The sequence below is a fragment of the Spermophilus citellus genome (genome assembly GCF_964194105.1).
Source record: "Spermophilus citellus genome assembly, chromosome: 10".
NCBI lineage: Eukaryota > Metazoa > Chordata > Mammalia > Rodentia > Sciuridae > Spermophilus > Spermophilus citellus.
Window position 1 is genome coordinate 67,141,618 of NC_138197.1, and position 26,869 is coordinate 67,168,486.

Here is a 26,869-nt window from a genome sequence, read left to right on the forward strand (position 1 = left end):
CCCTCTGCATTAGATTAGCGTGCATTTCCATCTGGTAGGTGGGTTTAGCAGTCAGAATGCAAGAATCAGGCTCTACGTGTTACATGTTGCTCTTATTTTATTAAACACTTGTTTATGGCCAATGCGGCACCAAGCACAGCATAAAACCTGGAATTATTTGATACACACTCTCTATTATTCAAGGGATGCATCTGCCAAGCTTGCTTCAGGGGATGCCTCCCAGTCCACTGAAAAGTAGCTTTATTTCCTAATGCCTTTCAAATCCAGAGTCTCAATTGTTTAAAGTCTAAAATCTGTACTAGAGAAATTTTTATTTTAACTAAGTGCCATTTCAATAAGAGCCTTAAGGCAAATTTCTCCATGCTTCATTACATTTTTATTTTGGAGGAAAATATATATCTCCATATCCTATGGTGTTAGTGTGGGAAATGAAGCAACCATTTCCACTGATTTTCCCTGATTGTTTTTATTTCACAAAACAGTGATTTTAGCTGGAAGTTTGCTTGTGATTTGGATCACGGTTGATGTGTTGGACCTTAATAAAGAGAAATTTGAGAGTTTGTTTTTCATAAGGACACAACTTCCAAGGTGCATTATTTTACCTTTATGATTTCCGATGTTGTAATCTTTTAACAAAGTCACATCACTTGCAAATGTTTGTCATACCCATAATACCTGCCTTCTTCTTATCACTTTAAAAGACTTCCCATTTCTCCTTTGGGCTCTAGGGTGCACTGGCATAATTCAAGCCCCTCCTCCCTTTAGCAAGTAGACTAAAGTTTATTTCTCTGGAAAAGAGCGTCAAGCTGCAGGGAGCAGTAACAGCATCCTGGTCATGGAAGTGACAGTCATTGACCTGCCCCCTTTTATGTACTGCCACCCTGCTGGGTGCAAAAGCACATGCAATTCCATTAGCTGATATCCTCCACTCTTGGGAGGTAGTCTGTTATATAAAATGGGCCAATAGACCTGACTTTGGCTTTTGTTCTTGACTAATTATTCTAGACTTTAATTTCTTAGGTGGCTTACACCCTCCTGAGCAGGAAGAAGAACCCCCTAACAAGATGGGGTGACCTGCTGTAGCCACACAGGACCTCTGAGATGGGTGTGACCTACCAAGATGCCAATTGACCTGCTGACTGCAAGACATAGATGTCTTTAAAAGTGTACACAACCCCCTCCCAATTATTTGGAGATATCTTCTTCATTCATTCTGGTGCCCAGAGTCACCAGAGAGGATCCTTGTCCTGAAGGAGTAGGGGAGAGGAATCATTCAATTACTATAGTACAAGTCAAGACAGAATACAAAATAGAAGCCAGTGGGAATTCAGAAGATGGGTAAATCTCTGGATTTAGAAACCACAGAGAAGGAATGAAAATGTCCAGAGCCCTCTATGGGCTATATGTGGACTACTATATTGGCATCGCAGCCAGTGAGGGGATAGGTCTGGCACTGGGAACTTTCCGTGGCACCCCCACAGGGATAGACTACCTGATGCAGGTGAACTTCCCCCTCAGCTCTGCCAAAGGTCTCACACAGCACTGGAGATGGGGTGACCTGATGGAGCCACACAGGACCTCTGAGATGGGTGTGACCTGCCAAGATGCCAATCGACCTGCTGACTGCAAGACATCATGAAGCCAGACTCCACCCCTGACACCTTATCCCTGCCTTTGATGTACCCCCTTAAATAAACCACAGGAGCCATTGTCTAACTCCAGCTCCTGTGTGAACTAGACCTAGCAGGGCTCCATCTTTTTGAAACTATCTTTCTGACTTTGGCTTTTGTTCTTTACTAATTATTCTAGACTTTAATTTCTTAGGTGGCTTACACCCTCCTGAGCAGGAAGAAGAACTCCTAACAAGGTGCTGGTTGCCTCCCCTACCTTTCTTGAACACATGTTGGATAGCTCTGACTGCACGGCTTTGTGCTTACACTGCACTATTCTATACTGATGACACTTTCAACTTCATATTCCATTCCCATGTTCTACCCTGACCCCACCACCCCAAAAATGCTTCTGACAACCAGTTTTTACCAGATTTGAATTGCCTAGAAATTTGTACTAAAAATTTGAAGGACATGTGTATAGATATAGATTTAGATATAGATAGATAGAAAGATAGATATGCCCAAAGGGTAGCCCAAAATGTGATTCTTTTAAAAGAATATGGTTTTGAGAATCACTAGTGAAGCCCTTTGTATTATTGCTTAAGTCTTTCTCCCTCCTGTTGTTCCCATTGGGAAAGGAAAAACAAAAAATCTAAGTTTGAGATTTTCTCCTGCTATCACTGGACCTACAGAGCCTTCTTTAGAAAGCACATGTTCCCATCTCAGAAGGCTTAAGGTTGCTGGCACCAAGCCCTCCAGCTGGAACAGGGATGGAGGCCTCCATATGGAGACTACCACCAAGGTACAGGCCTCAAGTGAGCCTTGAAGAGTTAGCTGATGCCTGCACCCAGCTTTCCACCATGATCATCTTACTGCAACACAGAACACAAACCCATTTAATAAGAATGATGAAAACTTTAGATATACAAGGAATACAGAACCAGAAAATATTTCCAAATAGATTTTCCATGATTTCTTTTCTTTTTCTTTCTTTTTTTTTCTTCTTTTTGGGGTACCAGGACTTGAACTCAGGGGCACTTGACCACTGAGCCCCAAAATACCTATTTTGTATTTATTTAGAGGCAGGGTCTCACTGAGTTGCTTAGTGCCTCACTTTTGCTGAGGTTGGCCTTGAACTTGTGATTCTCCTTGCCTCCGTCTCCTGAGCTGCTGGGACTACAGGCGTGTTCCACTGTGCCTGGCTTGCACCATGATTCCTATTAGTATATATATATATATATATATATATATATTAATGTTTTGTCTCAAAATAAGATAGTATTGTCATAAATGTTTCTACTTTAAAATGACCTTCACTATTAAGATATTCTGTTGGGTCTACATGAAGCCACGTTTCCAGAAAACAAATACAAAATTTTATAATCTGAATAGTTGCAGACACACCCACAGTATGATGAGTCTTTATTACAAAAGAGAGGTTGATAAGCTCTATCCACACTGATAATTACCAGTTTCCTTTAGAGAGCCATGCAGGCTGTCAAAACACTTGAATTGTTTCTGCTCTGCAAATAAGTCTAATGGAACAAATGGTTTTTAGGTCACAGTTTGGCAAAAGGTGACATCTTTATCATGAAAAGAGTGAAGGTTTGATTTTAATCTGTATAATAAAAATAGATTAGCCTATATTTAATATTTCTTCCAGTTCAAAACTTGTATAATTTATTTTACTTTGAGATTTTGATATTCAAAATGTAACATCAGATTAGGAAATGAGTCTTATATTTATCATCTACATTTTATCCTAAATAGTAAATAACACACAACTTTATAATAGTTTACTATTGGTGTAATACAAGCCAAAAAAAATTAGATAAATGAGACTTCATCAAACTAAAACTTTTTGTGCTTCAAAGGATGCTATCAAGAAAGTGAAAAGACATACCATAGAATAGGAGGAAATACCTGCAAATCATATATCTGGTAGGAAACTATTATGGTTTGGATAGTAAATGTTCTTCAGTGGCTTATGTGTTGAACATTTGGTCACTAGCTAATGGTGCTATTGGAAGGTAGTGAAATCTTTAGGAGATAGGACCTGGTAGGAGGAAGTTAGGTCATTGGGGGTCATGACCTTGAAGGGTATATTGGGACTTTGGCCTCTCCCTCTCCTTCTTTGCTTCCTGGCCATCTTGAACAGTTTTCTCTGTCACCATGATGTTCTCCTCACCACAGCCCCCGCCCCCCCCCAATAAAGCTAAAACCCACCAACTGATACCTCTGAAGCCATGAGTCAAAGTTAATCTTTCCTCATTTTAAGTTTTTTTTTCCTCCTCAGGTATTCTATTATAGCAATGGAAAGCTGACTAGCACAGAGACTTATGTCTAGAGTACATGTGAACTCTTACCACTCAATAATAAAAAGATATATAGCCCAATAAAAAAAAAATACGAAAAAAGATCTGATAGACATTTCTCCAAGCAAGTTATACAATAGCAATAAGCACATGAGAATGTGCTTAACATTATTAATCATCAGAGAAATGCAAACCAAAACCATAGTAAGATACTACTTCATGACACCTAAGATAGCTAAAATTAAAAATGCAAATAATAAATGTTGGCAAGGACATGTAAAGTTAGTGGGAATTTAAAATGGTGCAGCCACTTTGGAAATCAGTTTGACAGTTCTTCAGCTAAATAAGGAGTAGCCTCATGACCCAGCAATTCTACTCCTAATTATATACCTCCAAAATTGTATGTGAATGTTTATTAACAGTATTATTAATTATTAATAATGCAATGCAAATGTCCATCAAATGATGGACAGATTGATTCATACAGTGGAATATTTTGCAGTCATAAAAAAAATGAATTACTGACAGATGCTACAACATGGATGAAGCTTAAAAACATAATGCTAAGTGGAAGAAGCTAATCACAAAGGCCATGTATTTTAAGATTCTCTTTGTATGAAATGCCTGTAACAGACAAGTCTATAAAGACAAAAGGTAGATTCGTGGTTTCCAGGGGTGGATTTGGGAGCATAGCTAAAGAGCCTTGGGTTTCTTTTTGAGGTTATGAAAATGTTCTAAAATTGTAAGTTTCACCTATCTGTGAATATACTAAACACCATCAAATTGTACATTTCAAAAAGATAAATTGTACACTATGTGAATTCTGTCTCAATAAAATTGTTTAAAAAATATAGATGGGTTGGGAGTGAGGCTCAGTGGTCCTTGGTTCAATCACCAGCACCAATGATAAAAATATAATAATAATAACAATAAGGAAGAAAAATCTTATTTTTTAAACACTGGGAAGGAAATTATCATGATGATATGTTGGGGGTGGTTTATAGGTGAGAATTTGGCAAGATGCAGGTGCTTATCCCATGGATTTGCAAGGTGCCTTTCATGACTACGAAGTTATGAATCATTAGTTGATACCACTAGGGTAGAACCTGCCCTAAAAATACTGACTCTTTAGAAACCAAACTACTTGAGTTCATGTAAAAATTAAAAGCAAAATGCATCCTGATGTAAATTGAGTTTTTGGATTAATTAAAAAGATTGGAGAATTAAAAATTTTTCCCTTGCAATTTTTCTTCAATGTATAGGAACAAGAACACAAATTTAACATGTTCTAATGCATTTTTAATAAAATTATAAACTGATTCATTGTCCAGTCAGAGTTTTTTAGATGTTGACATAAGTTATTTAACATGCCTTAGAAAGCTCTGGCTGACTGGGGCAGTAAAGAAATGGTAAGAACATCATAGACTCTGGCTTCTGTCCTGACTCTGTCAAAAGATACTCAAAACTTCCCTTTCTTTATCTTTAAAATGGGTATAATTATAGTTCAATTCTTGTGAAGTTATAAAGGCATTTAGTATATCATAATCACGCTAAATACTTATTATTGTTATAATTTTAAATTAGGCATTCATCACTTGGCCTAATAAGAATTCTATCAGTGGAATATATGCAATCAATGATTTATTCTGGTCCCTTCTTTTAATTAAACACTACGGTGGATTTACCACTGTCTAAGTATTTATACCTCAGAAAGTTTTCTTCATTTGTAATTGCAGCCAATGTGATGTTTCCCTGTAGATGGGCAGAAACAAGTGGATCCACACACATTCTTTAATCCAGAAATTGGTATTTCATGTTATCTTTGTGTGACTAATATCATAATTGCTTACACTGCATTTTGTAAATAATTTCCTTGTGTCCTCAATAATAGAGAATCATTAAACATTTTGCAACCTCTCCCCCCACCCCTCTCTCTCTATATATACACACACACACACATATACACCAAGGTATATAGTATGAAAGACCAGGTTGATGGAGCCTCTCTCTTTTCAACTTCTATTCTCTGCACCTACCCTTCTTTAGAAAACAAGCATTTTCCCCAAGACACTAAGCAGCTTTTCTATAGGCTTTAGTAATGTTCTTCAAATCTGGAATGCAAGAATTTGAAGAGGGGTATAATCTTTGGAGCTTGAATTAAAAAAATGATTTTAAATTTTTAATTCAGTTTTACATTTGATCAATGATCAATTTTGTTACACTCGCCAAGTTATGGAATTGTTCCTTTTTGTTCTTTTGTTCTTTTTCTTTACACAAAGATAACAAATTGTTCCATTACCATTTATGGAAAGAACTATCCTTTCTCTAATGAATTGCCTTTGTACTTCTGTCAAAAATCAATTGACCATATATCTGTGGGTCTGGACTATTTGGACTTAACTCTTCTCTTCCATTGATCCATTTGTCTATCTTGATAGAAATACTGTGCTGTTTTGATAACTACCGCTTTTTAATATATCATAATATCAGGTAGAACTAGCCCTCCACTTTTGTTCTTTTCCTTTTTTGGTTACTGTAGGCCCTTTGAATTTCCATATGAAGTTTAGAAGTTGGAAAAAAAATTAAAAACAGAAGCTTGCTGGAATGCTGAGATTGTATTCAATCTACACATCAATTTGAAGATAAGTAATATCTTAATCATATCGCATCTTCTTACCCATATATATGGTATATTTTTTCACATATTTAACTCTTAACTTTTCTCAGCAGTGTTTTACAGTTTTTAGTATAAAGTCTTGCACAGCTTTAGACAGTGTTATCCTTAAGAGTTTCATTATTTAATGCTACTATAAATGGAATTGCATTTTTTATTCAATTTCTGATTGTTCTTTGCTCTTATGTAGTCATAAAAGTGACTTTTGCACTTTGGTGTTGTATTCTAAACTTTGCTAAACTCATTTATTAGTTCTTATTATTTTAAAGTAAATTTCATAGAATTTTCTATATAAACAATCATAGCCAATCTGCAAATAAGTTGTTTTATTTCTTCCTTTACAATATTTTTAAACAATATTTTTAAAAGGACCTTTTTTTCTTTTCTTTTCTTATTTCATTGACTGAACTCTTTCGTTCAGTGTTGAACAAAAGTAGTGAGAGTGGACATTCTTGCCTTGTTTTCAGTCTAACAGAAAATATTCAGCGTGTCTTTCATCATTGGGTATGATGGTAAATGTAAATTGTTGGATTTTTTTTTGTAAAAACCCTTTTCTTGATGACTTTCCCTTATATTCCTATTTTACTGTAAATTTTTATAAGGAAGCATTTTGGATTTTACTTTCTCTGCATTTATTGAGATGATCACACATTTCTTTTTTTTTTTTTTTTTAGAGAGAGAGAGAGAGAGAGAGAGAGAGAGAGAGAGAATTTTTAATATTTATTTTTTAGTTCTCGGCGGACACAACATCTTTGTTGGTATGTGGTGCTGAGGATCGAACCCGGGCCGCACGCATGCCAGGCGAGCGCGCTACCGCTTGAGCCACATCCCCAGCCCACACATTTTTCATTTTAATTTGTTAACATGGGTAATTACATTGATTAGTTTCCTAGTGTTAAATAACCTTGCACTCATGGGATAAACCCAACTTGTTACAAAGTATTATTCTATAATTTTGGATTTAATTTGCTAAACCCTTGTTAAGCACCTTTGCATTGGGTTTTATGAAGGAAATTGATACACAAGATTTTCTTTTCTTACAGTGTCTTTGGTTTTCATATTAGGATAATGCTCATCTGCCTGACTGAGATGAAAAGTATTCATTCCTCTGTAACTCTCTTGAAGAATTTTATAAAATTGGTATTTTTCTTCCTTTGCTATTTGTTCAGATTTTCCACGGAATTTTTGAGCCTGGAGTTTTCTTTGTTGGAAGATTTTAAATTCTAATCCTATTCCTTTAACAGAAAAGGATTATTTTAATAGTTGCCTCAGTGGTATCCTGAAAATTTTGATGTTTTGTTTGCATTTACAATCAGTTTAGAATACTTAGTAATTTCCCTTTAATTTCTTCCATTACCCAAGGGCTATATCAGAATGTGTAGTTTAGCTTCCAAATATTTGGAAATTTTCTAGATTTTTTTCTATTATTGACATATCATTTATTTCCATTGTGATAAAAGAACATACTTTATAGACTTAAAACCTTTAAAAGTTATTTAGATACATTTTATGGCTTAGAACATTGTCTGTCTTGGAAAATGTGCCATGTGTGCCTGAAAGAATAAGTATACATATTGTTGTTGGATGTTCTGTAAGTGACAATTAGGTCAAATTAGCTGAGAGTGGGACTGGGGTTGTGGCTCCGTGGTAGAGAGCTTGCCCACAAGTTCAATTCTCAGCACCACATAAAAATAAATAAAGGTGTTGTGCCCATCTACAACAAAAAATATATATATTTTTTTTAAAAAAAACTAGCTGAGGGTGTTCTTCATCCATTGTATACTTACTGATTTTCTGTTAACACAGTTCAGTTATTGAAAGAGTTCACATACCATTTTGCATCATGATACCTTTTAATGTTTAATTAATACTTCATGAGAGAAGGATGCTGTGACTGTCATCTGGAAGATGTATTATTGTTGATGCATGAGAGCATCCTTCATTAATAGCAGCAGCATAAAAACAGTACTTAAAGAAGTTGTTCTATAAATTTAAATCTTGAAATGAAAAGTTTAAGTTTTGACTGATATGCCAGTTGGCAGTTTCAATCAGATCAATCTATGATACACCAGGGCCCAAACTCTAATGATAATGCTCATAATTTCAACTTACTTTTTTATTTAGTTATAGAGAACTTTCCTTGAATAAAATGTTACCAGGCATTTAAATATGTGTAACCCACAAAAGTGTTTTATCTGTTTAAAAGTGTTGAAGGCACAAAGGATAGAGATGGGCCATCTTTACCTGGACTCCAATTGCTTAGCCTCATTTGGGGTATGATTCTCCTTCTCTCAGAGACAACGCTGGAGGCACTTCAGCCAACGCCTAAGACACTGTGGAACGTTGAATTCCACAAATTTGCCCCAATACTCTGATGAACAGAAAGATGATCCCAAATACTCACTGGAGTAGAACGGTAAATATATTTCAACCCTTGTGTCAACCATATGAATTGGCAAACTGCTTAGAGAAGTGTTTGAGAATGTTTCTGAAGTAAAAAAAAGAATATGCAGGGTGTGTAGTGCACATCTGCAATCCCAATGACCCCGGCGGTTGAGGCAGGAGGGTCACAACTTCAAGGCCAGCCTGGGCAACTTAGTGAGACTCTGCTCAAAATAAAATAATAAACAAAGTATGGAGATATAGTTCAATGGTACAGTATCCTTGGGCTCAAGCCCAGGAACCATAAAAAATAAGTAGATAAATAAATTAATGACATAAGAGAATATGTTCAATTATCAATGTCAGGAATTCCAATGTCATGCATTTGGTATTCCTGGTCTTGAGAAACATACCAATCTGATATTCAAATCTAGTTTCACATGATATCTGCTGGATTGAATTATATGTTTGATAAATTAGGAAAACTATGCAATGGAGTCAGTGAGGTTTTTCCGAATTGAAATCAACTGAGAATGCTTAGGTAACCACGTAGGAGACAGATTTTTATAAGGACACCTGGGAAAGAGGCTGTGCAGGAAACCGTCTCGGAGTTTCCCTGCAGGTGAGCTGGTGAGCTGGCCAGGGAACCCCAAACAGCCGACTGCTGCTCTCTCTTCGTGCTTTGCTGTTGTTTTGACTCAGCTTCTCTCTCCTTCTCTTTTACAGCTTCTGCCATGACAAATTCTAGTTCTTTTTATCTCAAGGCTTCTGCTTTCTTTCTTTCTGTCTTCCTGCTACTTTCTTCTCTATACACCTCCAGTTCAAATTCCCTGCAGAGAAAGTCAACCTTCCAGAATGGAGTGCCCCCTGGGGAAGAATTTTCATACCATGTTTCTGAATCACCACTTGACAGCTCATAGAAAGCTTCATTAGATCAGGTGCCCACCCCTAGTCCAATCACCTGAGCTAAGGTGGCCGAACCACAAGGTACAGAGGATGGAGAAGGGACGCCTGTGTCTGGAAGGGATGCTGATGAATCCCAGCAGGGGGCAGTGTACCTGTCAGGCATGGACATGGCCTGTCCATTACAGTGATCTTCAACAGTATAGTTATAGTTGTACACTGACTGGACTTGCTTCCTATCAAATGGAGACCAATTTTCTTATCACCAGATAACGCTATGGTTTTCAAACCGCTTGGCAAAAAGTCTTGAACTCTGCCCAGAAGAGAGACTCAGTAGTATGTAGGACTCAAAGCTAGTTGTGCCCATTTTCAACCAGAGTAGTTTCATGTTATTCACTTTTATTAACTGGATTTTCAAATAAAATTTCACTTGGTGATGACATTCTACTATTCAAAAATAGTTTGAGTACCCCTGAGCCAGAGGAGCAGAAAAACTTTTGTTTGGATAATTTAAAAAAAAAAAAAGTAGAGTCATATGCTTTTTAAAAGAGAAATCAAATAGTAAAAAATAACAAGATACACAATGAAATATGAAATATATTTTAACCAGTTTTCTGTAAGAAGATTGGGGAAAGGTAAACAGGAAAGTCAAATAAGAGTATTTCACAACATTATAGTCTTCATTACAATTGCTTTAATGTTTTAGATGTCCTCAAGGAAAATTACTTGGCTGTGATTGTTTATATATGCTTGTTCAGTAGGATCAATATTTTGATAAGAATGATCAGATCATGGGCTGGATTGTAGCTCAGTGGTAGAGCACTTGCCTAGCATGTGTGAGGCCCTACAAAACTAACAAATCCCAAAAAACAAAAACAGTGGATCAGATTAGAAATTCATAAGAGTTAAAACAACATGTCATTGGGGTTTATGTTTGACTCTGTTCACAGACATAGAACACTGCCACTTCAGGGTACAAGTCATATTAATTAGCTATTTATAATGAACTGATAGACTAAGTTGCATCACAGAAATTGCTTGTGTCTTACAGGTTAGGTCAATACATAATTGTTTTTATCATAGGAACCATATTCAATATGCTCCGTCATCTGCCAAGAACAGTTTTTGGAAACAGAAGACATACCAGACATGGTGGTGCACACCTGTAATCCCAGTGACTCGGGAGGCTGAGGCAGGAGGATGGCAAGTTTGAGGCCAGCCCCAGCAATTCAGTGAGGCCCTGTCTCAAAATAAAAAAGGACTGGAAATATAGCTCAGTGATAAAGCACCCCTGGATTCAATAGCCAGTACCAAAACAAACAAACAAACAAAAATAAACACTGAGGACATCATGATGGTATTTACAAACCTGTTATTTTTGTAATTGAGGAAACATATCCTTATTCTAGCAGTTGGGCCATCCCACTATCTACCATCCAATGATAATGTCAAGCCACCATCACCGGCTGGCACAGCAAATAAAACTCTTGAAACATGTTGGGCATTCCACTCCTAGGTCTAAGGAAATCTACCCCTAGTCCATCCTGAGAATGCCCCCCAAGGTGTTCCTTGTTAGTGCCAGGACATTGGGCACTTTTCAGAGTCTACATGTATCCATGATTTAAGCAGATAATTGTTCAAGTAGTCTTACTTCCCAGAAGACTTGTTAGATTGAAAGTGTAAAAATTTGCAGCTTAGCTGTAAAAACACCCAGATGTGTACATGGTGGTCCCTCATCAGTCCTGGCTGAGATTACTCCAGAGAATTCTCACTGTTGACATCACTGAGCACTAAAGGGAGAGGGAAGGAAGTTGAAGGGAGCGACATGATGTGGGAGGTTGTCTGTCTTTTAGAGTTTGATCCAACAGCCTGATTGGGCTGACATGATGTCAAGTTTGGATTCCTATTTGCATAAAAGGTGAGGCAGTTGGAGTGGAAGCAGATGTTCAGGCAGTTACAAAAACTCTACAAGGCAAGTCATCAACATCAAAGTCAACTAACAATGGCGGAAACACTACAATATTCCCACTTTTTTTAAATAAATAAAACAATAACTGGCTTCCAGTACTTACATTAATAATTAGAAAAATGCCCCTTCCCTTTTCGTCATCTCTCTAGTTTGCATATGGACATCTAAACAAGTCAGTTGAGATGGAACTTTGATTTATTTAAATGGATGTGCTATAAACATAGTTATGGGGGAGGAAAACACAATAAAAACATTATGTTAATTAATTTTTATGTTTATGTGTACTTAAGCACTCTGGAGCTTTGATCCTGTTTAACCAAATTAAAGACCCTGTTATCATTTGAATATGACTTAATCCTCTGAAATAAATCAATGTCTCAATGCTATGGAAGAATTAAATGACTTGCTCTTGGATGTATAAATTCGAGGCTTCAATGCAGTCTCTATGTTGTTAGGAAAGCAATCCATCACATCCAGCATTGCCTCTGGCAAGTCTTTAGGGCCAAGGGGCAGGCTCCATCCATGGTGAAGTTATGTTAGTGGTTGACTGAACATCTAAGTCAAGTTCCAGATGACCCTCCTCTTAGCCCTGCTCAGCTACTTCAGACACTGTTGTCAGAAGGGACACCAGAGGGAACGCTATACATGTTCTGTCCAAATGCTTTGTGATTACTGGAGTAAAAGCCAAACCATGACTTTCTGTGGTTGGAGAGTCATAGTCCCTTAAAGTAACAGTCTCCAGCAGCATTACTACTAAATAATGCAAATATTGATGCCCAATTCCCCATTTATGGATTTCCTTTTATTTATGTTACCAATTCCCTGCTGATAGGAATTGGTTGTTTGCAGTTTATTGCCACAAATTAAAAAATGGGAAATAATGCCATAATTAATGTTTGGTATCCATAACTATAGATCTAGGTGGATTTCCATGACTATATCTACAAAATAAATTCCATACAATGGACTTAGTTCTTCAAAGGATATTCACAATTATGATTTTTTTATAGACAATGAATTTACATTCCGATATACATTTCTACCAGTAGGGTACAAGAGCCTTTTTTCTTTCATCAATACTGAGTCCCACACAACTTTTTTGTTGTTGTCTTATTTTGCCTTTTTTTTTTTTTGCCAAGTTGGTATATATGCATATATATCATATTTTGTATTTAATAAATATACATGTGTGTATATATATCATTTTGTCATTCATTTCTTTTTTGTAAGCATCTTTCATATCTCTATGAGCTATTTGAATTTTTGTCTTCTAACAATATTTGCACTGCTGATCATATATCTTGTTCATTTTTCTATGATTTGCTTGCTTTTCAGCTCATTTCAATGAGCTCTTTGTAAAGCAAGAATATCAAGTGTCCATCTGTCAAAAGTTTTTAGTGGTTGAAATAAGTTATTTTCTTCCCTTTGTCTTAACAGATGGAATTTTTAAGCCTTCTTCTATGAGGAATTTCAGTCTGATTCTATTAAAAAACAAGATATAGGAAGTGGCAAGAGCCAAACTTTCACCTACATTAAAGGACAAGTGAATTGTAAGAAGGCAGCATGATGTACCCAAGGGATACTTGAATGCTCATCGTTGGGAAAAAAAGCCAAACATTCATGCTTTTGAAATCTGCATAAAACTTGCATGCCAGAATTCAAAAAGCTCACTCTTTCAAGTAGCTGTTTAATATCTTTCAAAATGCTGAATCTTCCAAATTTTAAAAGATGCTGCTCACAAATTCTAAGGACCATTTTGAGCATCTAAGCACCATTGTGAAATAACACTGAGAAAATCTTTAAGTTGGGATCTGTCAATGTATCCTACAAGATAAGTCCCAATGCAGCCAGGGCAGTGTGTGCTAGAAAGGCTGATATGTAAAGGTTAGTGGACTCCAGGTGTGCCTTTTTCATTTTCTTGCCAAATAAACTCAGATGACTCCCTCACGGGCCCTATGGCTCAGTCTTTTCATTTACAAAACGGAAATAATAACTTTTCTAAGCTATCAAATAGGTTGTTTTACTCATGAAAAGAATTCATGGTAAAGCCTTTTTTCTAATCATATAGAACTCTCAATTACTTTAATTGTTAGGAACAAGACTTCTGTGGATTATTTTCAGCAATGTCTTTTGGGTTCTCTGTTTTCCAACTTGTGAAATGTTGTGAAGTACTTTTGACAAAAGCTAATATGAGAATTTACTATGAAAGAGGTGTAAACATATCCTTAATTTCATTTTATTTCCTTTGTATTTGAACAATGTCACATTTTGATTAAACTTGCACATTTTAGCTTCTTATTAGGTCATGTTCAATGTGTATCTTAAAATATAAGAATGAACAGAATTGGAATCAACAAATCCAAAACAATCCTTTGCCAAAAATGACATGTACTATGGGAAATAAAATATTTAAGGTATATAAAGTAAGATCTAAAAGAATTTGACTAGAGAGATTCTTATGTAAGTGTTTCTGCTAAATGTGTTTCTCTCCTAATTTCTAAACATTTGGGGAAAGGTTTTTTTTTTTTTGTGTGTCTTTCAAAAGAGGAATTGTTTTAATGCTTAAAATTCACAACAGTTATATAGTCCCCAAATCCTCATTCCAAAGTTTACCTCAAATCTGAGAGGCCTGAGCCGCTTCAAAATGACTGGAACTTCAGACATAACCACTCATACTTTTCACTAAAGAGGGTGCTGTTATTATTTATTATTTAATTGTTGAAATTGCCTGTGAATGGATCAGATGATCTGAAAAGCCACCCTTAATCTGGAGCTTTACATAAAATAGGAGCCCAGGTTATCATTCCTAAAAGAATTATTTTTTTAAACCCATGAGTTGGGTTAATTGTACCAGACCTGGCAGAAAGGATATGCTGTTAAACATATGGCATGACTCCAGAACATGTCTGCTCTTTTATCTTTCACACCTACATACCCAGACAACCCAGACATCTCCATTTGTTGACTCCAGCATGAGAAGACAGAGAGGGTTTTGAGATCCTGAAAGGTTGCTTTCCCAGGAAATGGTGCTTATCATGTAATATTTTTTATTAGTTGTAGATGGACAAAATACTTTTATTTAATTTAATTACTTTTATGTTGGTGCTGAGGATGGAACCCAGTGCCTCATACATGGTAGGTGAGCTACAATCCTAACTCCCCCCCCCCACCCAGTTTCTTTTTTTCTCAGATCTCGTCTGCCTTTCTCAGCTTTTATTCCTTGGCCTCATCTAATGATGGCACCAGTGGACTTTTATCTTTCCAGAATAAGTAGAGATTGGGACATTCTTAGGTAGGAAGTCTGATTTTCGTCTTGTCTAGTTTGTAACCACTTTTGACTTTCTTTCAGTAACCTGGCTCCCATTTTTAGGTTGCTCATTACTTTCTCTGAAGAAACTGTATGTTTCTGGATTTTAAGTTTTCATTAGTCACCATCAGTAACTGACATAAACAAGAGTACCCAAGCTTTCTGATGGTTCATTGTGCACAATGCTTTGAGTGAATTTTGGTTCATATTTACCATTATCTTCACTACAGTTATTCCTGCCACAGAGTCATCACAACACATATGGGTCTTTTACACCATTTTTGCCTTGAGCCTGGACTCAGAAACTGCCTTCTTTTCAAGTCCGAATGACTCCCTTGCTAAATCTTCTGCATTCACATGCCAGCCTGACACTTGGCTACCATCTTGAATAAACAATATTTTAATATCGGGAGATTTCCAACAACCTGTTTCTCCACGTTCTTTTGGGATAGTGTTTTTGCAATCATTCCTGGCTGTGGGGAGCCATTCTGACACGTGATTGGGTGACTCCCGTTAAGGGCCTGAGGCGCTCTGGCTGTGTCGGAGCTATCCCGACCCTTTCCTGATGAGAGAGCCCATCCGTGTGGGGATGTGCGTGACCACTGACCCCGGAGACCCAATCACTGACCCTGACCTTGGAGTGCAGCCCCCCCTCAACCTTCATTGGATGGAATTCTCCCCTGAATCTCTTGTTCCCCAAATAAAAGGCTACTCCCAGGCGTGTTCGCTCTCTCTCTCCTGCTAGCCCAGAGTAATCCTCGCTGCCCTGCTGGGCGGCTGGAGGCGGGAACCAGGGAGGTGAGCCGTCTCGGACCTAGCAATATAAATAAGGTAACTGGTTTGTGTGTTTTATTTCGATCTCTTCTAACTAACTTTATGCCTAGAACCTCATTAATGAAACCACTGCGCAGGCCGCGTGGTAGACCTGGCTTCTTATTTCTGCCTCTTTTTTCCTCCCTGGGCTTTTTGTTTGTTTTGTTTTATATCATCAATCATTGTTTCAAATTGCACTATATATTTATTTTTTGTCAGATTCTACCTGAATAGAATGTAAATTTCATGGATTTGAAGCTCTTGCCCTTATTGTTCCCCTCTGATACCTGGTATCTAGAATAATATCTAACATATTATAGGTAACTATTAAATATGGTTTGTGTGTCACAGTGGATAAAGTAGTGATTTCTATAACCTTGGGCAAGATACTTCTTTTGAGACTCCAAACTCACAGCAATATGAGGATTTAGACTAGATTAGGTGATTTCTAAGAACGATTTACATCTTATGCTTGATTTTCAGAGTGTAGGTCAGAAGAGTGAGAGGCAGGAGCAGGCTGTCACAGAGACTGAGCTATCTTAGGGCTATTCTAGATTGGCGGAGGGGGGAAATAAGAAAAGGGATTTCTTAAAGGAAATGGAGCTTTCTGTTTACATATCCAGGGAAAGAGAAGTTCTGACAGAGAGGACTACAAATGCAAGAGCCCTAAGGAGGAGTATGTTTGATGTGTTCAAGATCTGACAAGGAAAAAGATACAACTAAATTTAAAAAGATACAATGAGAAAGGGAGAGAGGATTGGAATCAAGATCAGGAATATAGCAGGTGGCCAGATTGTGTTTGTGTGTGCTTGGTATAAGAGAAAGTATGTGTGTGTGTGGTATGGTATGTATATTACATACATGGTTAAGTCTTGTATTTCTTTCACATGTGTACATAAATAGTTTGTATATATGTGTGATATGCTATAGTTTGTGTGTTACATGTATGCATTTGACATAACAGTATATATATGTATGTGATGGTGTGTGTGGTATGGTATGGCATGTATGTATAGAGTGTGCTTGGCAGAGAGAGGAATATATATATAAGGTTTGGTGTATATGTGTATAGCATAGTGTGTAGATGGTATGTAGTATGAACATGAATACTGGGTGTGAGAAGGGAGTATAATGGAGTGGCATGTGTATGGTGGTATAAGACTCATCCTGCCAGCATGTTTGAAAAGAAAGAAAACATTCTATTTTTTATTATTTATTTCTGAACAAGTTCCTAGAATTAAAATACCACCATGCATATGTTAGTTTACACTATTAAGGAATTTTGCCTACTGAATAATTTAGGTTTTTAATAATGCATAGATACTTTCTGAAAAAAAAGAACATTGTTTCAAATCTACTAATCATCATGATCTTAGAAATCTAATACCTTTCAATATCATTAATATGTAATGCAACAAAGCATAGATTCCAGAACAAATCCATAATACATTTTAAGTAACTCTGGAGTTTTAAATTTGCTCATTTATAAATCTGGTTAAAATGTAGGTTTGGAAGTCCAAGGATTCTTGGTCTATATTATCTAAGTCTCGAATGCCCCTGGTGCCTTGGGCTTCCAAGAAGTGTGGATGAAGGACAGCAAAATATGTTGTGATAATTTCAACTGTTTTATGAATTAATATCTGTATCTAAGCCTAATTCAATTGGTGAATGATATACCATCTCCATCTTGACCCACATAGAAAACAGAACCAAAAATGAAAAACCAATGACTTGTTTTTCACAACCAATATTTCAGTTACCTCAGGAGTGGAAAATACTTCACATATTTGGCAAAAAAAAAATTTAAAAAAAATCTCCCTAATCACAATTGTGTTGGTTGTATACAAAAAAAGAAGAAAAGAAGGATATCCAAAATACAATGTATAAATAGGGAAAGGAAGCAAGAAAAGCAAACCTCCCTCCTCTTTTTAGTGTTATTTGCTAGTTTGCCCCTAAATGCACAAAGATGTATTTGCTTACTAAATATCCTGAGCAAGAATAAAACAAAACCTCCTTAAGTTGACTGGTGTATTTCCTGAAGAGCTCTTGTTCTAGGGATAGTTTGTGCGTCAGCTTTTCATCTTTGTGTCCAAAATACCTGAAAAGAACAATTACAGGAAGAAAGATTTATTTTGTACTCACAGTTTCAGAGGTCCAATCCATGGTCAGATGGCTTCAAAGCAGAACATCATGGTGGAAGGGCATATTGATGGCCACCAGAAAGGGGAGAGAGAGAGAGAGAGAGAGAGAGAGAGAGAGAGAGAGAGAGAGAAGAAGAAGAAGAAGAAGAAGAAGAAGAAGAAGAAGAAGAAGAAGAAGAAGAAAAAGAAGAAAGAGGAGGAGAAGAAGGAGGGAGAGGAAGAAGAAAGAAAAAGAAGAATAGGAAGAAGGAGAGGAGGAGGAAGAGAGGGGAAAAGAAAAAAGAAGAAGAAAAGGAGGAGGTGGAGGAGAGATAGGGAGAGAGAAAGAGTGAGAAAGAGAGAATCCAGGGACAAAATTTTGTCCCCAATGGCATGCCCCTAGTGACCTACTTCTGCCAGCCAAACCTTCTCCCTAGTTACCACTCAAGAATCCATTCAAATTATTTACCCATCAAATGGATTAATCCACTGATGAGGTTATAGCACTAATCACTGCTGGAAAAACCCACCTCTGAACCTTGCTGCATTGGGGATCATACTTTGAAAACATGAGTTTTTCAGAGAAGATTCCAGATCCAAACCATAACAGTTACTAAGGCATTCTTGATGCATTCATACTTGAGAGATGGAATTCACTGGAAATACTTAAAAGAATGGATTGTATTGTGTCACTTGGTTACTTGAGCTCAATCAGAAGACTATGGCCTGAGCCCTATGCTCTTTACCAGCTATAGAGCCTTGGAAATGTTGCTTAATTTCCTCCTCATGAAGTTTCTATTTAAGATAGACAAAGAAAGCAACATGGTGGCATAAGAGCCCTCTCCCCATTCATATTCTCTGACAGCATTAAGAATTTGGAAGTCATCAATGAACAAAAGTGCCTTTGTGGAGGCTTTGGGACTCAGAAAGTTGAAAAGCCCAGACAGAGAACACAAGACTGAAGAGGACTGAGCAAAACAAAATGAAGCTCAAAATATTGAGTGGACAGGCTCATACCTAGGCAGCAAACTCACAGACCATGGTTCTGGCAAGAGATCTTTAAATGGCTCCATTCCCATGTGGACTTGGCTATAGCCCATTTGGCTTTGATCCTACCACCAGAACCATTCACCAAGAGAGCCAGGTAGAGCCATACCTACCCAAAATGCCTAAGATTTTGGACTCACCAGCTACAGGCCCTGAAGTGGCCTGTGACCTGGCTCCAGCCACTCTGAGGTTCAGCCTGAGAGCAGTCCTGCCTGCACAGAGATTTTCCAGGCAATAAGCTCTATTGTAGTGACAGAGGCAGGCCTATTGCTCTTGGCTCCACAGAAATGACTTGACTCCATTTCCTATCAGCTATAGTCTGGATATAGTCTTGCCTACCAAGGAACCTTCCAGGAAACACCTTCATCTGTGCGTTGGTGACAAATTCACCAACTTGATTCTCATTGCAGATCTTGAAGTGGTCCTAGAACCAACTTCATTCTCTTCCATCTATGATCCAAGAGCAGCTCTGACCTCCCAGAAATTCATCAGGAGGCATACTCATTTATGACCTGGGAGGCTGATCTTTGGAACTTGCTCCAAGTTGTAGACCCTCTAAGCAGTCCTATAATTCAATTGTAGTTTCTCTCTGCTAAGATCCATGGCTAATCCTTCAACTTAGGAGCCAAATCAATGGTCTAGTGTGAGCCCTTAGAAAACCCAGAGGGAATCATATTCATTTGCCTATTAACAGGTCTGCCATCTGCAGACAAAACTGCAGACCCTAAAGGAGACACTTGTCCCAGGATAAGCCCTACTGACCAAGGCCTTAAAGGTAGTCCATTCTTTACCAGAACCTGGGTATCTATGCACAGTCTACTCCCTATTAACAGATTCACCAGAGTAAGTCTCTACTGAAAACCCAGAAGCAATCCAATTCCAACCCCATTGGCATATAATCCTGCAGGCTATCCCATCAGCTTGCAGACCCAGTGGGAATAGTCCTTACCTGCCAAAATTAGTCTGTAAAAACTGTAAGAAGTTTATGCTCTTCAAATATAAAGACACCAATGCAAGGCTAAACAGATTATGATGAATCAGGCTAACATGTTGCCTCCAAATGAAACTAATGAAGCTCTGGTAATTGACCTCAACAACAACAACAAAAAAACCCTGGAGACCGATGAATTACCTATCAGAATTCTAAATGATATTTTCTTTAAGTTCAATGAGATGCAAGAGAACACAGACAAATAAATGAAATCAGAAAAATAATGCATGAACAAAAATGATCATCTTAATAAAGAAAGAAAAACCATAAAAAGAACCAAACAGAAATTCTCATGCTGAAGAATATAGTGACAGACCTGAAAAATTTAACAGAGAACTTCAATAGCAGACTCGATCATGCAAAAGAATCAGCAAACTTTAAGATCAGTTGTTTGAAATTACCCAATTAGAGTGACAAAAAGAAAACAAAAGGATGCAGAAGAGTGAGGAAAATATAAGATACCTATGGGATAACACCAATGAATTATGGGAGTCTCAGAAGAAAGGGAGAGAGAGAGAGAGAGAAGCAGAAACTTTATTAAAGACATATGACTGAGAACTTCTAAAACCTTGAGAGATGGATATCCTGATTCTTGAATTCCCAGAAACCTCAAGAAAAACTAATTCAAAGAATAACCCCCAAACATATTATAATCCAACTGTCAAAAGCCAAAGAAAAAGGAAAAATCTTGAAAGCAGTAAGACAAAAAAGAATCATCACATACAAGGGAACCTCCATAAGATAATTGGCAGATTTCTCAGCAGAAACTTTATAGGCCAGGGGGAAATGGGATGATATATTCAAAGTGCTAAAAGAAAATTCTGTTACCAAGAGTACAATATGCAGAAGAATTATCCCTCAGAAATGAAGGAGCAATAAAGATAGTCCTCAACCTAGGCCAAAGGAACTCATAACCACTAGTCCTTCCTCACAAGAAGTTCTAGAGGGAATTCTTCCCATTGAAACAAAAGTATGCTAAATAACAATATGAAAACATGAAAGTATAAAAGTTACAGGTCAAGGTAAACAAACATGCAATCAAATTTAGAATACTCTAATACTATAATGGTAATGGGTAAATCATTTTTAACTCTAGGATAAGAGTCAAAAGACAAAAATATTAAAAATACTTATACAATAATTTGCTAATAAATGCATATTATAAAATATGATATTGATACCATAAAATGCATATGGAAGGAAATAGAGGTGTAGAGTTCTTATATCTGATTGAAGTTGTTAGCTGCTTAAAACAGAATACTATAGCTATAAGATGTTTTATGAAAACTTCATGATAGCCAGAAAGAAAAAGACTCTGTTGAATTTCTGTTTGGTTCTTTTTTATGGTTTTTCTTTCTTTATTAAGATGGTAATTTTGTTCTTTTTTTTTCTCGTATATATACAAAAGTTAAAGAGAAGGAAATCCAAGTATAGCACTTAAAAAAAAAAAAAGAAAGAAAATAGCACATCACCATAGAAGACAGAAAAAGAGGAAGAAATAAAAGAACTACAAAAGTTAGAAAACAATTAACAAAATGGCAATCATAAGTCCTTTTATTATTAATTAATTAATGTCAATGGGTTGAATTATCCAATCAAAAAGAGTGACTGAATGAGCAAAAAATTAGATCAAATAATATGGTACCTACTAGACACTCGCTTTAGCCTTAAGGACACAAATAGGCTGAGAGTGAAGGGAAAGAAAAAGAGATTTCAGACAAATGCTAACCAAAAGAGAGCAGGTGGAGGTGGCTATATTGTATTAGCCAACGTAGACTTTCGATTAAAATTTGTCACAAGAGACAAAGATTATTGTATTATGATAAAGGGATTAGTTCATCAAGAGGTTACAATAATTATAAATACATATGTACCCACAATGGAGTACCTAAATATGTAAAACCAAAATATTAACAGAACTGGGGAGTGGGGAATAGCAATACAGTAATAGTTGGGAACTTCAATACCCCACTTTCAACAGAATATTGATAGAAAATCAATAAGGAAACTGCAGACTTGAATAACATCATAGACCAAACAGACCTAACAGACAAACACAGAACATTCCATCCAATAGTGCCATACTACACATTCTTCTTCTCAAGCTTATATGGAACATTCTTCAGTGTAGATCACATGTTAGGCCATAAAACACCTAATGGGTCAAACAATAAATTAAAAGGGAAATTAAAATGTATCTTGAGACTAATAAAAGTAGAAACTCAATATACCAACAAGTGCAGTAAAACAAGTTCTGAGAGGGAAGTTTATAGCAATAAATGTCAATATAAAGAAAAAAAGAAATATCTCAATAAATAACCTAACTTTACATCTTAAGGAATTACAAAAGAACAAACTAAGCTCAGAATTATCAGAAGGAAGGAAATAATAAAGATAAGAGGAGAAATAAATAAAACAGAGACTAGAGAGATAATAGCAAAGATCAATGAAACTTAGAATTGCTTCTTTTTTTTTTTTTTTTTTAAAGAGAGAGTGAGAGAGGAGAGAGAGAGAGAGAGAGAATTTTTAATATTTATTTTTTAGTTCTCGGCGGACACAACATCTTTGTTTGTATGTAGTGCTGAGGATCGAACCCGGGCCGCACGCATGCCAGGCGAGCGCGCTACCGCTTGAGCCACATCCCCAGCCCTAGAATTGCTTCTTGATCAAATAAACAAGATTGACTAACATTTAGGTAGACTAACGCATGAAAATAGATCAAAATAAGTAAAATTACAAATGAAAGAGGAAACATTACAACTGACAGCAGAAATGCAAAGGAGCACAAGAGACTATGATAAGCAATTATGGACCAACAAATTAGATAACCTAGAAGAAAGGTCTAAATTCCTGGGAAAATATAACTTACAAAGAATGAATCATGAAGATGTTGAAAATATGAGCAGTAGGAATGAGATTAATGTGTAAAGAGATTGACTCAGTAATCAAAAACATCCCAACATAGAACACCCCAGGACCAGAAAACATACTGAGCATTTAAAAGAAGAGCTAACACCAATCTTTTTCAAATTCTTAAAATATTGACGAGGAAGGAACACTTTCAAACTCATTTGGCCAGACCAGCATTACTCTCACACCAAAGCAATAGAAGGATACTGCAAGGCAGGATAATTAAATTACAGGTCAACATCCCTAGTGAACATGGATTTAAAAATCTTTAACAAAATCCTATTGAACCAAATTCAACTGCACATTAAAAGGATCACACATCATGAATGAGTGGGATTTCTTGCAACTGTGGTTCAACATGCAAATCAAAAAATGTGATGTGTCACATTAACAGAATGAAGGATTAAAATCATGTGATCATCTCAACAGATGCACAAAAATCAACTGAAAACGTTCAACATATTTTCATGTTAAAAATTTTAAACAAATTAGGAAAGAATGTACCCCCAACATAATTAGGCCATATATGATAAGCCCACAGCTACCATATATGATAAGCTCACAACTTAACATCACACACAATGGTGGAAGACTGAAAGATTTTTTTCTAAGGTCGGAAACAAAATAATGACTCTTGACACATCTATTCAACACAGTGCTAGATGTTCTAGCCAGTGCAATGAGGCAGAAGAAAGAAGGCAGGTAGGCAGACAGGTAGGAATCGGGGGAGAGAGCGGAGGAATTCCAAGTCAGAAAGGAAGAATTCAAATTGTAGAAGACACAATCTTATATATAGAAAAAGGAAATAAAGAAACAATCCCATTTACAACAGTATCCAAAAAAGTACTTAGGAATAAATCTATTCAAGGAGGTGGAAGATGCATACCCTGAAAACTACAAATTGATTAAAGAAATTGAAGACATAAATAAATGGAAAGAGGGGCTGGAGTTGTAGCTTAGTGGAAGAGTGCTTGCCTCGTATGGGTAAGGCACTGGGTTCGATGCTCAGCACCACATATAAATAAATAAAACAAAGGTCCAACAACTAAAAAAAACATTTAAAAAATAAAATAAAAAAATAAATGGAAAGATAGTCTGTGTACATGGTTGGAGGAATGAATATTGTTAAAATATTCATACAAACCCAAAGTAATCTATAGGTTCAGTGCAATCACTATCAGAACCCCCAGTACTTTCTTTGTTAAGAAATAGAAAAAAAAATCCTCATATTTGTATGGAACCACAGTAGACCCCAAATATTAAAAAAAAAAAAATCTTGAGGAAGAAGAACAAAGCTGGAGGTGTCACACTTCCTGATTTCAAATCTACTACAAACATATAGTAATCAAAACAGCATGTACTGGGCGGGTGGAAACAACTCAATGGCACAGAAGAGAGCACTTAAAAATTTAAGTCTACACTTTGATCCCATTTATGGTCAACTACTCTTTGACAAGGACACCAAGAAAACAAATGGGAAAAGAAGTGTCTCTCCAACAAACGGTGCTGGGGAAACTGGATATCCACATGTAAAAAAAGTTATTGGACTTTTATCTTATACCATATACAGAAATTAACTCTAAATGGATTAAAGTCTTACATGTACTGCCTGATACTATAAAAATCCTTAAAGAAAACATAGAAAGAAAGTACTTTGACATCGCTCTCAGGTTTGATTTTTGTAAAGAATATAATACTTAAAGCACAGGCAACAAAAGCAACAGCAAACAACTGGGACTCCGTTGAACTTCTGTACAGCAAAGGAAACAATCGACAAAATGAAATGCAACCCATGGAATGAGAGAAAATATTTGCAAGCTATGCATATAATAACAGGGAGTGTTAGTCAGCTTTTGTCAGTGACAAAATTACCAGACAAGAACAAGTTGGAGAAAGAAAAGTTGGTTTGGGGCTCACAGTTTAAGAGATCTCAGCCCAGGGTCAGCTGACTCCATTGCTCTGGAACTGAGCTAGGCAGGACATGGTGGAGAAAAACTGCTCAGTTCATAGTGGCTGGAAAGAGGGGAGAGAGAGAGAGAGAGAGAGAGAGAGAGAGAGAGAGAGAGAGAGAGAGAGAGAAGGAGAGAGAGAGAGAGAGAAGCCATGGGCAAAATGTATTCCCAAGGGAAGACCCCCAGTAACCTACTTCGTCTAGCCAGGCCCTGCCTACCTATTGTTACCACCCAGTAATCCATTCAAATTATCAATCCATGAAATGGATTAATCCACAGCTGAGGTCAGAGCTCTCATAATCTAGTAAATTCATTTCTGAACATTGCCTTATACATGAGCTTTTCTAGAGACATCTCGTATCCAAACCATAGCATGGAGGTTAATATCCAAAATATGTAAGGAATTCATACAACTCAACTGGTGGTCTTGGAGACCCTCATCACATTTAATGATTCACTGGAATGACTCACAGAAATCAGAAAGGCTGTTATACACGTGGTTATGATTTATTACAGTGGAAGGAGTCATATTAAAATCAGTAAAGGCAAAGTGCATTAAGCAGAGTCCAGGAGAATCCAGGCACGGGCTTCTAGTTGTCTTCTCATGGGGCAGCTGTACAGACAGTGCTTAATTTTCTCAGCAGCTATGCATGAAAACCCATTCAAAGTATTATTGCCAACCAGGGAACTTCAGTGTCTAGAGTCTGAGCTTTGTTGTCCAGAGTTGGTATTGAAGGTCAGGCAGGTAAGCTGGAATACCTGAGTGACTGTCCTTGGTGCTCGGTCTCCATGCCTCCATAGGCCAAACTGATATAGCACACTCCAGGCTGCAGGTGGACAAACCAGCTTTCACCATAATCACATTATAGCCCAAATTATCTACCATGGCCTAGTTATATAAGGTTTCAGTTAGACACCGATGCTCTCATCAGAAAGGATGTTCTGTGGGCCCAGTCAAGGGCCAGTTCTTTCTTCAAAATATGCAAGGTTTGAGCATCAGAGTCTGTTGAACTAACCCTTTCCTACACATGGCAGCTACAGTGCCTGGGAATCCTGAAGACACCAGAACACCGTAAGAGATGTAGAGGCAGACCCAGCCCAAATGTGACCCTACAAACTAATTTCTAAACTTGGTCTATATATCAATCCTCAGACAGACTCTGCACATTTCTACTTTAGAAGGATTGATATTCTAAGAGTGTCACAGTCTGCCCACTCTAGGAGTTCTCCCACAGAGTAAAGGGGAAAGAAACCATATTGTCACTCAATAATCTCCACTGAAGTAAGAGTTTTATTGCTGGCATATTGAAAACTTCATTGTAAGAGAAAGACAATGAAATGTATGGGATTCAGGTCATGGAAAACTCAACTCAGAATGGCTGGAACAGATAATGGATTTAGTATGTCACATCACAAGAAGTTCCAAGATAGTAGAGCCCCAGGGTTGTTCAATTCAGCACCTTGACAACATCATCAGGAACACAAGTTCATTCATTTGCTCCAGCATTTTGAGAGTATTAATCTCTTTGGTTGCTACAACAAAATACCATCAAGTGCTTAGTTTATAAACAATAGAAATTTGTTTCTTACAATTCTGGAAGCTGGGAGGTCCAAGATTGAGGCCTTGGCAGATTCAGTATCTGATGAGGGCCCACATTTTGCTTCCTAGGCAGTGAGATCTCGCTCTGGCTTCACATGATAGAAGGGGCAGGGGATTCTGGGGCCTCTTTTAAGTACACTGATCTCATTCATGAAGGCTCTGAACTCATGACCTGATCATATCCCCACAGGCCCCACCTACAATCATCGCCTTGGGAGTAAATATTTCAACATATGAATTTGGAGGAAAAACAACTATTCAGACCACAGCACG

General features: G+C 37.0%; 1 protein-coding gene across 5 annotated transcripts in view; it reads left to right on the forward strand.

Annotated features, from left to right (window-relative positions):
* Positions 1-26,869, forward strand: part of PCED1B (PC-esterase domain containing 1B) — a 134,578-nt gene that overhangs the window by 30,563 nt on the left and 77,146 nt on the right. Inside the window, exons 1-2 of one of the 5 annotated variants that reach the window (XR_014024015.1) lie at positions 8,265-9,018; positions 13,294-13,486. The exons of 1 other annotated variant lie outside the window; for it this stretch is intronic. The gene's annotated coding sequence lies outside the window, so the exon portion shown is untranslated. Of the gene's footprint in view, positions 1-1,043; positions 1,740-8,264; positions 9,019-10,970; positions 11,220-13,293; positions 13,487-26,869 lie in introns of those variants that run through there. 3 more of the 5 variants (XR_014024016.1, XR_014024014.1, XM_081309436.1) reach the window with 3 other exon arrangements.